The 13,952-nt window shown below is 29.1% G+C and overlaps 1 protein-coding gene across 2 annotated transcripts in view; it reads right to left on the minus strand.

Annotated features, from left to right (window-relative positions):
- LOC107450937 (uncharacterized) overlaps positions 1-12,649 on the minus strand; it is a 67,993-nt gene extending 55,344 nt beyond the window's left edge. Inside the window, exon 1 of one of the 2 annotated variants that reach the window (XM_016066883.4) lies at positions 12,386-12,649. The gene's annotated coding sequence lies outside the window, so the exon portion shown is untranslated. The remainder of the gene's footprint in view (positions 1-12,385) is intronic. The other variant, XM_071184518.2, reaches the window with a different exon arrangement.
- Positions 12,650-13,952: the final 1,303 nt, after the last annotated feature.

A 13,952-nucleotide genomic window follows, 5' to 3' on the forward strand; every position in this document is an offset into this window, starting at 1 on the left:
GTGAAAAATATTATGTTGATCATTTTAATTATTTATAGTTATGAAATACAGCATGAAACACCGGTGAATTTTTCTGCATCAAAGGTAAAATCTTCTAAACACGGCTGCTCACTTCCAAACAATAATATTTTAAATTTGCATTAATTTTCAGTTATTTAGATCTAAGAAAAACAGTTTACTCATCATTTAAATTTCGTTAATATTCAAACTCATTTATTGAAAAATTTTTGAATATGAATGAAGAAAAAAAAACTTTTAAAAACTACCTTTTTTGGATTTTATATTTTAGTAAAAATATAATTCCGATAATCTAACAGATTTTTTTTTAATAACTATTAGACTGTTTTTTAGAATTGAAAAATACCAAAATATACTTTTGTTTGTAATTAGAATGTTCGAATATATATATATATATATATATATATATATATATATATTATAAGGGGCACCAGTGTCGAATCTGAGTCACTGCATCCAAGGGTTACTTTCCTCAATCATAAAACGATTTTAAACATAGATATAGTTCAAGTATTTATTGCAGAAATAAAAGTGAATAGCGATGGATTTACACAATCGATAATATTAATATCAAATTTTGTAGCCATCAGTAGAAAAATTTAAAATTTTTCAGAAAGAGAAAAATATTTTCGAGCTTATGAAATATTTTTATGTAGGTATATGGAGAATGTCGACATTCACGTAGTCGCTTTGGTGAATGTCCGAAATATTTGTTATATCCAATTTTATATTAATTTATTCATTAATATTATTATATTTGTTTGATATATTTATATTTATTCTATATTTTATTTATATATATTTATATTTTATTTATATATTAATATTTTATTTATATATTATATATATTAATATTTTATTTATATTTATTCTATATTATACTGACGATAGATTAGAAGAAACATCAGTGTTTGGAGTATCGGGCAAATATATACCGGGCAATGGCACTTAACTTTAAAAAAACATCAGTGTAAGGTATACCGGGCTAATGTATACCGGGCAGTGGCACTTAATCTTAAAAAAACATCAGTATAGGGTAGGGTATACCGGGCAAATGTATACCGGGCAGTGGCACTTAACCTTAACAAAACATCAGTGCAGGGTTAAAATATCGAATAAATGTAATTATATCCACGAATAAATTCATATTAAATCGAATGTGATAAATATTTCGGACATTCACCAAAGCATATCTGTGATTGTCGACATACACCGGTGAGGGTCCGAATGTACAAGAATGTAATGAAATATTCGATCTTTCACCGACGTATTTGGTGTTTGTCGACATTCACCGGTGAAAGTCAACAACCACCGATTTCGACCTTTCACCGTGACATATACATTATTTTAATATTAGTTTTACTATTTGTTAGGTTTTTTTTTTCTTGTTTTATAAGTATCTGACCTCTTCAGAAAATTCAGTAAACTCTGTTAGTTTAGTACGGGAGAAATTAAATTAATTTTATATCATTGCTGCCTTTGAAAACTCAATTATTTAGCCCGGTTTAACCCCTTAACGCGTTGATTTTAAATATCTTGCCGATCTTGGCCACGATTTATATTTCAAGAAGAAAATGCAAGTGGTAAGATTAGTTTTATAAATGTCTTTCAATCAACTCCATATATATACTTTTTTTCATTGCGAATTCTTGGGTATCACATCGTAATTTCACTAACTGAATAAATAGCTATGAATTTCACAATAGCAGGTGATTAATATCAGAAAGATGACGCATGTAAACATAAAAAAAAAGAAAAACAAACAAAAAAAATTTAATATCAGATTTTTATCCGCCACTACGCCGCCAATGACAGGAACTTTGCATCGTAGCGATACATTTGGCGCCATAACAATACAGATATCAAAATCTTTTATTTCCGTGTGCTAAAACAGATTTGAGATGCCCATGCGTAAGATGACTCATCTATTTGACACGGTCGAGCCACCCGCATGCAATGATGTTGTCGAACATCGAAGATAGTTACGCAACTCTGGCTAGGTTAGAATTTTCAACGTGGACGATTCCTCTATTCCAGATGCAACTCCGTGGGAATTATTTCCACTGAGTAAACTGCAGCTTGCGACAAGGAAATAATCGCACAAAACTAAACGCTTGCGTTAACAATGACTTGGGATGAGTCATACAGGTAAAGCACACAATGTTGACAAGGTTTTGAAGATAAATATGCTTTCACTTTTACAGTCGGGTTCTTCAGTTTTCGATAGTTGGAAATTCACGAAACGTTTTCAAATATTAAGTATTAAGAGACAACTGCCGCTTCAATTATGATGTTTATGTTCGCATTAATCCGGGTACATAAAAATAAAAAATAGCTCACTACACCTAAAATTAATCAGTCGGGAGAAAAAAGTAAAAACATTTAAGCCTGGAGCTCTTATCAGAATTAAACATTTATTTCGATTCGGATACCACAGTGTGGGGAAGATAAAATATCGGTGCTTAGTGGCGTACAAGAGTTACATTCCAACGCATCTCAAAGTGCATTATCATTTTTGAAAAAAAGGATATTAATCATATTTTTTATAAATGGAAGCATTATTACTGACTACATAAAATAAATTTCAAAATCGCATACGACATCATATTTGTTAATCCTTAAGTTTTAAACATTAGTAATTTTAATCAATGTTATATCAACTACATTTGGCCTCTATTAAATAAAAGAAGAAAACAAAATTTGGGGGTTTGGGGTTCCTGTTACCTATATTCACATAAGATGGGCAATTTGCTGAGTAGGTGATCCAGGTTCGAGTTCCAACGGTGGCTAGTTGATACGAATTCCGCGCCCGGCTCGCACCGACCACAGAGCTGGCGTAAAATATCCTCAGTGGTAGACGGATCATGGGTTAGAATCAAAGCCTCCTAGAGAAGTCCTCTAGGAGGCTTTGTTAGAATCCCCTTGCCGTTGGGGTAACTGTTGGAAGTCTTCTTCTCCAAGTAACACAAATGCGGGATGGTTCCAAGTAAAGTCCTCCACGAAGGCTAGTTTGTCCCAATGCTCGTTCCAGGAGTTGCTTTGTTTTTCGGATTGGGTTCAAAGTTACAAGGCTACGGAGTTGAGCATTTACAGACGTTAACTCAAAATTGGGTCGACTGTTCAACACCAGTAGTAAAATAAAATATAAAATAAAATGGAAGCATTATTACAAACTATATTTATAAAATAAATTTCAAAAACGCATCCTACATATTTTCAGATACCAAGCTCTTTGTCAATTCTCAAGTTTTAAATATTAATTATTTTAACCGATGTTACATCAACTATATTAGGTGCAAGATAATACAAGGAGAATGCATGATTAAGAGGTTTGGAGGGTCCTGAAACCTATACAGGATGCGTAGCCAAATTATTCAACAAAAAATAAGCACCTTTTAAGCACTTTTCAAGCACTCAAATAATATTTTTAAGCACTTTAAAAAAATTCATAATTAGGTAGGGTTGGAAAGTTTTTGACAATTGAAGGTTTTATCTGGTTTCAATCGTCTTGTCAAAAGAAAAAAACCTTTTGGCATTGTTTTGACACCTGCCAAAATTTTTGAATCGTGTAAATCGAATGGCGTTTTCATGCGCTACGGACTGACGATGAGCCGAAATTGATTGGGGTTGAATTAATTGTGAAAACGCTGATTTGAACAACGTGAAAAGTGTCTTTCTGCATAATTCGTAGCGAAAATCAACATGGTAAAGGAAAAATCTCATTTTAGAAAAGGGAAAATTAAGCACTTTTTAAAAACACCCAATGAAAAAAGCACCTTTAAGGGCTTTTAAAAACGAAAATAAGCACCTTTAAGCACTTTTTAAAAACGCTACGCACCCTGCTACAGTCATCCTCGATAATCAGTTTGTTGCAAGTATTTAACATAAACATAAATATTAAGGAATTTTTAATTTCAACAGCTATTTATATTATTTCTCAAATTTACTTCGTCGCAGAGAGAAAAAGTTACTAGTTTAGCAGATACAAAACAAATAAAATAAAATAAAAATAAAAATATGACCACCGAAGCCGACGTCTTCAGGGGGTACCGGCCCCGGTAGCCATTAAAAACAAAACCATTTCTATTTGAGGGAGAAGCAAAAGCTTAAAATATCCCCCTCAGTCTCCCTCAGTTTTAAACTTCTACTGCGCATTATTATAGGGGGCGTTGTTTTTCAGTTTTTAGTGTTTTCTTTTCCTCCACTTGCTTTTGAAGTTGATTCTTGACCTGTGACTGTGAGTTTTTAATTTTCTGATGATTTTTATTGATTTTCTTTTCGTAATTTGTTTATTCTTTTGAATGTATCTTGTTTTTCCTGAACCTCTATACAAAACCATCGGGGTACTGAGGGAGATATTTTAAGCTTTTGCTTCTCCCTCAAATAGAAATGGTTTTGTTTTTAATGGCTACCGGGGCCGGTACCCCCTGAAGACGTCGGCTTCGGTGGTCATATTTTTATTTTTATTTTATTTCATTTGTTTTGTATTGATACTTTTTTCTGAAATTTCTGCTGCTTCTTAGCGCGTTTTTTTCAAAGAAGTTTTATCCTTTTGATCTTAATTATTTGTGTTTTCTTTCAGATAGTTTAGCAGATATTTATATTCAAAACATGTATATTGTAAAAAGTGTACTAAAATCGAAAACTTAATCCTTAATACAATAACATTTAATGAATGAAAAAAAAAATTCTGCTTCTGTGGTGCAAAGGAAATCGCGCAGCGGTCATTTATGCTTTCTACTGACCAAAACATGAGATTTCACAAGAATATCAAATAAACTTCTTAGAAAACAGGAAAGAGCCAAAGGAAGAGCAGCAGAGAGTATCTTCGAAACGGAAAGAATCTCAAGAATCGATGGATGATTCACCCTCTCCCACACAGGAAAAAGGGACGGGTTCTTATTTCCAGGAGAGAGGACGGATGCTTTATCGGTGGGTGGTTTTTAAAAAGGATCTTGCAGGGTTGAAACTAGAGATAACAGTGACTCATTCACTAGAAAACCAGAAGCTACTTCCAGATGGAAAGGAAGGTTTTTTGAGGCACAGGCAACTTGGATTTCCGTTCGGTAAAGATGTTAGCAAATGATAGGATTTGATGGCACTTGGGTGAATTCTCATGGGAAAATTTGGTAGAATGTGCCCTTTTTAACAACTTTTTCAAGCCTAGAACCAAGCAGAAAGAAAACAGATTGAATAAAATATTAGATGCAATTGAGGTGGATTTTCTTCGTTAAATTAAAATATCAATAGTATATTAGAAGTTCGCTTGTTGCATCAGTATAGAGTTCATTGCAGCTTATATTATCCAAGTATGTACTACATCACGCCATTGCACATATTGCAAAATTATGCCCTTGCTTATAGCTCATACTGCGACTGCAAAATTGTAAAACTTTCATGAGACAGAGATGATACTAGCTAACTGAATAAGTTATTCATCAACGAAAATTCAACATTTTCTTCTTCTCTTCATTCTTTATTACAATACAACTTAAGCTTCTATGTGTTTGCAAAACGTGCCCTTATACGCATAAAGTTCTATCTGCAAAACGTAGCCTTTACATATTAGCATGAATTACGATGCACGAAATAGTAAGAGGTTTTTACAAAATAATAACTAAATAAATCGTGGCCTCCAAAGCAAACAAATGAACAAAACTAGATAAGATTTAATTTCGTAACGAAGAGATTTAAATATAAAAAATTAGATTTTAAAAATCATTAAGATAAATTAAAAATAAGTTAAATTTGAGGATCAGTTTACTTACTAAGTTTGTTTCATAATATGGATTTAAACTGTACCATTCAGAGCATCATCTTGCAAACTTGATTTTTTTTTTATAAATTCTTAAAATATTTTTTTATGCTAATTAAAAAAAATTGGATGAAATTTAAAATTATTTTTTTTAAATTACTTCATTATTCGAAATAGGTCTCCTCCGCAACAGGTGTAAAACAACAACATAGTAGTATCAAATTTAATGGTTAAATATATGTTAAGTAATTATTCAAAAACTGGAATCTCATGCTGGAAAGGTAAAAATTATAATAATATTTTGGGAATTTTAAGCCTTTATTGAAAATTCAGTACTTGAATATGCTTTAAAGATTCACCGTAAGTGAAGGACACTTGAACTGATGAGAAAAACTCTGGAAATTTTAATATAAAGTGGCGATTAAAAACCAAAAGCACGTTATGCAATAAAATATCACTTTTTCGTGATTATGGTAAAACTAAATAAAGCATAACATAATTGAAAACTTATCTCTCTTATCTTACACAAAGGAGATTGCTGAGCGCTTGCGAAAAAGCCACCCGCTAATAATTACTCATCCTCTATTGCTGTTGCATTTTGCAACATTATTTATACTTTAAGGATAGATAAACACGGCTATTGTAATGAAATTATCTCGTTATTAATATAATAGCGAAGCTTTAAAAAGGGCAAGCGTACCCCTATCCAGCTTGTCTATAAGGGAAAGGAGTCATTTTTTTTTAATGCGGTTTTTGGCAGAATTTTTGTTGCTTGATAGAATTAAATATTGAAACGCACTTCCATATCACATTTCTAACTCGTATTTAATTTCATCATTAAGTTATGCTTTTCATAGTCACAGCTACATTTTTAGCCAAAAAATTCTTGTCGAAGTTTAGGTTTTAAAAAAAAGCAAGCACATTAGAAGGCGCAAATTCATATTGAACATGTTTACTGCCAGTCAAGCACAGGCTGTCTTGTATCAATCATTGAAGAGTGGTAATCAATAAACATAGAATCAAAGTTTTCTTTTTTCTTACTTTACAACAATTTTAGTTTTAAAATTCCCAAAAAGTTTATTTGAATACACACGTACCCAGACTAAAAGAGAGAAAAAAAATACATTGGTAGTCCCAGTAAAATAATTCATTAGACATTAGAAAAACGATGCAATAAATAATTACATAACATCTATAAACTACCACTCTAGCTCTATTTAATGAGAAATAATCATTTACATTTTAGAATAGGACATGTTAATTTAAAAAAAACAAAAACAATTAACGCTTATATAACAGATTTTAGTTAAAAATGAATTCCACTGTAATTTAACTTTTAATTTATACTGAATAAAATACAGTTAATATATATCTTCAGGCACAAAAGGAAAAAAATTACAGAACTAAATAACAGTTGCATTATAACATAGCATGAATTATTTTCCACGGATGCTTTCCGCTTTAAAAATATTAAATTTAATGCTGCCAATATTTCTCAACTATAATTTACATCGCAGGTGAAGCAATAGTGTGTTATAATTATAGTTTCATATATTTCCCATATTTGTTAAACACTTCTAAAACCAACGGCAGTATATACTTATTAACACAGGGAAAACAAATAAGTTCAAAAATAATCTGTAATAAAGTTTTAGCGCAACGTGTTGAAATTCTATATATTTTTCCACGTAGAGAATATTAAAATATATGAAGTATATCTTACAAGACAGTCAAAACTAAATTCAAAAATTGTTAGCTCATAATAAAGTTTCAGTGCTAGGTATTTAAATTATAGTTCCATACATTTTTCCACTTTGAGAATAGTTAATAAAATCAACATAGTTAACTTATCAAAACAGGCGACATAAAATTCAAAAATTGTCAATTCATAAAGTTTTAGGGCAACGTATTATTATATATTATAGTTATATATCATTGTTTATATTATACTATATCATATCAAAATTAATTATTATTGTTCCGTGTATTTTTACACTTTAAGAACACTAAAATCTACGCAATTAGAGTCAGAACTACGTCCACAAAACGATTTTAGCTCTTAGATACTCAAATTAAAATTTAAATAACACCATGAGTAAAAACTTATAGAATAATTGATTATATCAGATTCTGCCAATTATATGCAGTTTTGTATTTAAATAATAGATAGGATTATAAATAAACTTAAACCCAGAAATAACTCACAGAAAACTTTTTTGTTTCGCGTAATATTATTTCTTAATTAAGTTGTAAGTAGAAAGTGAAAATTTTCACAAGCCTTATGAATAGTTTTGCAACAATCGTTTCAAAAATAGCATCGTTCATTACATTGGAACTAATGTGACAAAAGCAGAAACGGAAGATTCAAATTGAACCCATCATGCTGTCAAAATGGTATGCAGATAAACAAAATAAAAAGTAAAACTAGAAAAGTAGGGAATTTGAGAGGGATTCTATTTAATTATTAACTTCCTGTGACAGAAACAATAATTAAAAGAAAAAAAAATCCTATGTTTGCGGAAACGCAAATGAATTAGTTTTTTAAAATTGAATTAGTTTTGATAAAAACTAAAAAAATGAAAATTAGACCAAACAATCACTTTTTTTTTTCTTCCTTACCTTAAAGCATGGTCACTGTCAAAAATTACATATTTTCACCGCCACATTCTATTTTTCTATTGATTTATTTTAAAGTAAGGATAGGGAAAAACCAGTTAGCACCATAGGGAAGCAATAATGTTGCATGGTAAAGGATCAGCAGAAAATATGGAGACAATTTCAATTCCCAAATTAAGTGAAATTTCATATGATGTTACAATAAGAATATTTTACATACTTTGTCTCTCAATTACACAATTTAATCAAAGAGTGAAATAAAAAGTTAAGAAGGAAATTAAGGGCAGAGCACGAAAAAAATATTAGAACCTTAAATAACTTTTGATAAAGGATTGATTGTATTTTCAGGTGCTCAGGTTCCACTTATTAGTTGCTAGAAACCTTATGGATATTTTTCTTTCTAATAATACATATGTTAATTGAATTAAAATTGATTTAAATTTCCCACTAAGTGCTTGAAGACTGGATTTTTGTCATATTTGATGAGAAAATTTCTGAGTACTGCATTCCTATTTGCTATTGAAAATATTTTAAAACTAGCGTTAAAGCTTTTGCATGGCTTGTTATTATTGAGATAGAATAGTTGTAAACACTAAAAATTATTTTGAACTTTTGTTTCTGAATAAAATAAGCTACATCAAACCACATTCTGACTAATAAATTATTGAACAGCAATAGTTTATATGTTATGCAAAGTTTGATAGCCATATGTAACATACTTATAATTAAAAATATCAATGCTAAGTTTCATAATTTTAATATTATTTTCTCATTGTGAACTTATATTTTTGTGCAGAAAACAACTTATTAAATAACAAATAAAATATTCAAATGCAATAGTTTTTTTTTCCTTTTTTTTTAATTATGAAATATTTGAAAGCCAACTTTAACAAATTTCTTACAGGAAATATAAATCCAGAGCTTACTTTAACAACAGAAAACAATATTTAAAATATTCAAGAGGTAAAACATAACGTTCTATATCTAATATGTTTGACAATATATCAATCTTAAGTTCATATATACTAATTTTATTATAAGCTTTCTCATTTTATTTATTTCTATAAAAATATATATACTTCCTATTGTGCTTTTGAAACTATTTTTTTGTATAAAACTATTAAAAATGTTTTTATGCTTCACTGGATATTGTCATTAATCATACTCATAAGGGCAAATCAAACACCTAAGGCTAATTTGTCCCCATGCAAAACTTTCTGTAAGACACTGTGTCATCTTTGAAAAGCATTTAATTCTGACTTATTCTAAGGGAAGGCAACTAGAGATGAATCCGAGCTCGCTTTTGGAGATCCGAGCCCGTCCCGAGACATGTAAAATTATTTAGGCTTAGAGCCCCAAGTACCCCCGAGATGTAGGTACATGGGATAAAGGCCAAATTTTGCAGTCTCACTATTAGGCTTTCACGGCCTAAACAAGGAAATTAGTCATTAAAACCTTTTATCACTATTAATTAATAAATTTTTCATTGATTGTACTTAATAACTGTACCAAACATTTGTTTAAAATTAGTAAAAGGGTTAATTAATATTTTATCATGAGTCCAAGTTTGCCCGACCCAGAAAACTTTTACAGCAAACAAGTCTGCAGCAGACCCGGTCTGAGGGCTTAGGGCTCAGGCCGAGCCTGTTGGCCTTGGCCGTTATGACCACTCTCTAGACAAAATCCCATTCTATTTGATTTTCAAAGTAAAACTAAAAAATTTTGATAGATTTTTGGTTTCCCTTAGAGGGGAAAATAATTAACACGACATTTAACAAAAAAACTACTTCATGCTAATTTCTATTTGTTAAAATCTTAATTAACTTTTTCACAAGCTCAAGGCATAGTCTTAAACTGATTTTTAAAAACAACATAACAACTTTAATATCCTAATGCTTTAAAAAGTTTACTTTAAATGAAAGAAGTGATTAAAGAAATGTCAAATTAAATAATTAAAAAATAGAAATGATAAAATAAATTATAGTACTGTACCACTAACCCCTGGTTTTTATGAGATGTGATCGGTTAATAATTTTAATTGCGAACAACAGATTGAAATAATTTAACTAATGATGATCTTTTGTATTACAATTGGTACAATATTGCCAATATACTGCTGATAACCCTAAAAATTTCCAGAATTAAAGAGTTTCCTAACAGCTTTTTGAAGAAATAAATTTCAAAAATTCTCAAAATTAGTGGTTGTGGATTGAAAAATAAGTGGGCCGGGATTAGTGGTTGCGTCCCAATGGATAACCAATTATGGTTAGACTAATAAATTTTAAAAGAATAATTGCTATATTTGCCAGAGATTTAAAAGAAAAACTTATAACCATTACAAAATGAAAAAAATAAACATTTAACGACTTTAAAAATAATATTTCAAAAGTATTTCTTGTATAAAAATTTAAGAAAACAAATTGTTCTTCTTTAAAGGTTCATATTTTATATGAAATTATTACATTAATCTCTGAAGTATTTTTCAACATTTCTACTGAATTTATGAGATTTGTGACTATTTATATTGCATACCCAAAATATTACATATTTATTGTTACATAAGTTACACATTTAGTATTAACATTCCACCAAATGTTATTATGGGCCAATGGCAACGGTTGTTGTTGAAACAAAATATATCAGTAATTGGGTATACTATAGCAGGTCACAGGTTGTGTTATTCCTACTAAATTTAACCCATGAACGGCATTTTCTGCGAGCCTAACTTCAAGCCACAAATAAACAAACGAAGTGCTTGATCGGTTTAAATAGCTGCTCGCCAGATTTTATTGCATTATAAAGAAAAGTAATTGATATTCGATTTTTGATTAATAATTGATTATGTGGATAGTGGCATAGAATTTAGCATTGCGTCATGGTAAATGTTATTCCTACTAAGTGGAAGTAGTTGTGTTTTTTTATATTATACCCAATTGTCATTCAAGAATTAAAGTAAAAGCAGTAAAACAAATTAATGTGTACAAACAATCGTTATCATTGCCTACAGATAATCCAATAAAAAAACAAGTGCACTGTTGCACAAAATTTATTACATTCGATAAAGAAAACAATAATAAATAGCATTTTAATATAACACTTGAATCTAAATTATTCAGTTAATGACTAAATATGTTTACATCTAACTTAATTGAAGGGAAAAGGTTATGTTTATTATTAATAATTCTATATAAATTATAATATTTTGTTAATTTGTTAATCTATGATACAATTAAATAATATCATATTTAATTTTAGCTTTGACAAATAAAGGTAAAGAGAAAAAAAATAGGAATGTTAAAAAGCACATCGTCTGCGCTTTCGTTTTTAATATAAAATAATAATCACATAAATATTCTCTGAATAAAAGTATAACTTCCGGATGGGTTAAAATTGAATACCAAAGGTAAAAACAAGTTCTCAAATATAAGGTATGAATTTTATTCAATAATAATAATAATAGCAACCTACTAGAAAATCTATAGCAACCTATTTGTTAAAAATTTGTACTATAACTTAAGAGTGAATGTTAAAAAGAGCATAATTTCCTCTTTTTTAAATAACTAAAAAATATCAAAAAAATATTTTCTAAATTATAGTATAAATTCTAGAAACTAAAGATAATTGACTAAAATGGAATATTATAAACAAGCTCTTAAATATAAGTTAAAGATCTTGGTTATTATTCAATATTAATAGTTGAGACTTAAATACTTATGAAATATGTTGGAAATACATAATACAATTTTTGTAATTATAATAAAAAACTTAACTTAAAACAAAAATGGAAAAAATAAGAAAGTTAAGAATTACATCGTCTGCTCTTTTTCGAAATAACATCAACAGGGAAACATTCTAAGCTAAAATATAAATTCTATAAGAGCTATAAAGACTACAATAAGAAATAACGATAATTCTTGATTTAGGGCAGACTACTATAGATGTAAACAAACTTTTAAATATAACTTGAACAAGTCGAAGATTTTGGTTTTCACTAACCTGTAATACGGCAGATGTGTCATTCATAAAAAAGAAAAGGATGTTGAAAGCAGGTGCTTCATCTTAATTCTACCAAATAAAAAACTATGCAGCAATTTAACTAAAAGTTTTGTAAAAATTAAATTCTAAGCTCTTTATTTCTTCGAATCTACATCATTATTTGGCCATTTAATGATGGAATTCACCATAACAACTTGTTTGATTTTTTGCTTGCTTACAAATATTTTGACTCATGCATGGCTTTGCTTATTCGTTCTTAGTGTTGATGACGTCGTGCATGTAGGGTTGCTTTAAATTTAAAAAATCTTCTCGCCAAGTAGATCCAGCAGAGAGATTTAGCCCAGATTTGGAGTTTTTGTTTATTCTAGTTTATTTTATCCTTCAGCAGGGCGTATAGATTTTTCAATGTTTTTAAAAAAATCACTTTTTCTTATCAACATTTGTTAATACAATTTCGATGTTCAGAAGAAAAACAAAGTTGAAAAAATGGTACGAAACTCCGAAATAATACAAAATGACAGTCAGAATAGTGACCACAGTGATTTTCACTTTAATAAGAAATTAAAACTACATTCAATAATTTAATTTTATAATCTTTTAGTGCTATAAATGTTAAAGTATGAAAACTGAAATTTATATTGTTTTTCTATATAATTGAAGTTTTTTTCTATCTTGAATTCTTTTTATTTTTTTCTATTTAAAAAAAAATTAGGCTACGTGAAGTTAATAATTCAAGTTCAAAAGTAAATAAATAAATATTTATTAATTTCAGGGATTAGTTCATGGCTCCAACATGGCTGTGAAAGGAAAGGAATATCCATTCTGTCGTAAACCTAACTGAAGTGGAATGACTTCTCAGATTCATTCTTAATTTTCAGACATTATTCAAGAAGAAATTTATCTATAATCTTGCCTTACATCTTCCAGCTAAAGATGTTCTTGTTTGGGTTTACGTGTCGCATTTTTCTTTTCTTTTTTCTTTCGTGTCTGCAGTTGGAAATATTTTTTCTGTATTTTTAAAATTTATTTCCTTATAACTAAATGAAGAGGCTTTTAAACTTTTTCCCCGCAAATTGTTTGTTAAAATGATTGTATGTGTGAATTATATAGAATTGTAACTGCTTCTTTACTTGTTCTTTCAGCAAATTCTTAACGAAAAAACTTTTATTTTAATTTTTTTTCCATATTTTTGTCAATTCAATATATACTGCACTGTCCTCGTTAACTCACAGTACTCTTACGAAAATGCTAAGTTAAAAAAAAAAAATTTTAAAAATTGAAATTTTGGAGAAAAATTAGAATTGAAAGATACATTTTGAGTAGAAATAAATTCCACCAAACCCGATGAAATTTATGAAAAATCGAAAATAAAATATTTGTTACAAAAAATTCAGAAGAAGAACTTTTTATAATAATATTTTATATAATATATTACTTTATTATTTAATAACGATCTGTTATTCAATGTTATCTAAAGATAAATAAAATGGTCAAAAGTGATTTTTTTCATATAACTCTTTAAAGTCAGTCAATGGGTTCTTGTCTTTAAGGATCTATTTTTAACATT

The sequence above is a fragment of the Parasteatoda tepidariorum genome, chromosome 10, assembly GCF_982258835.1.
Source record: "Parasteatoda tepidariorum strain Cologne lab strain chromosome 10, Ptep-v5.0, whole genome shotgun sequence".
Taxonomy (NCBI): Eukaryota; Metazoa; Arthropoda; class Arachnida; order Araneae; family Theridiidae; genus Parasteatoda; species Parasteatoda tepidariorum.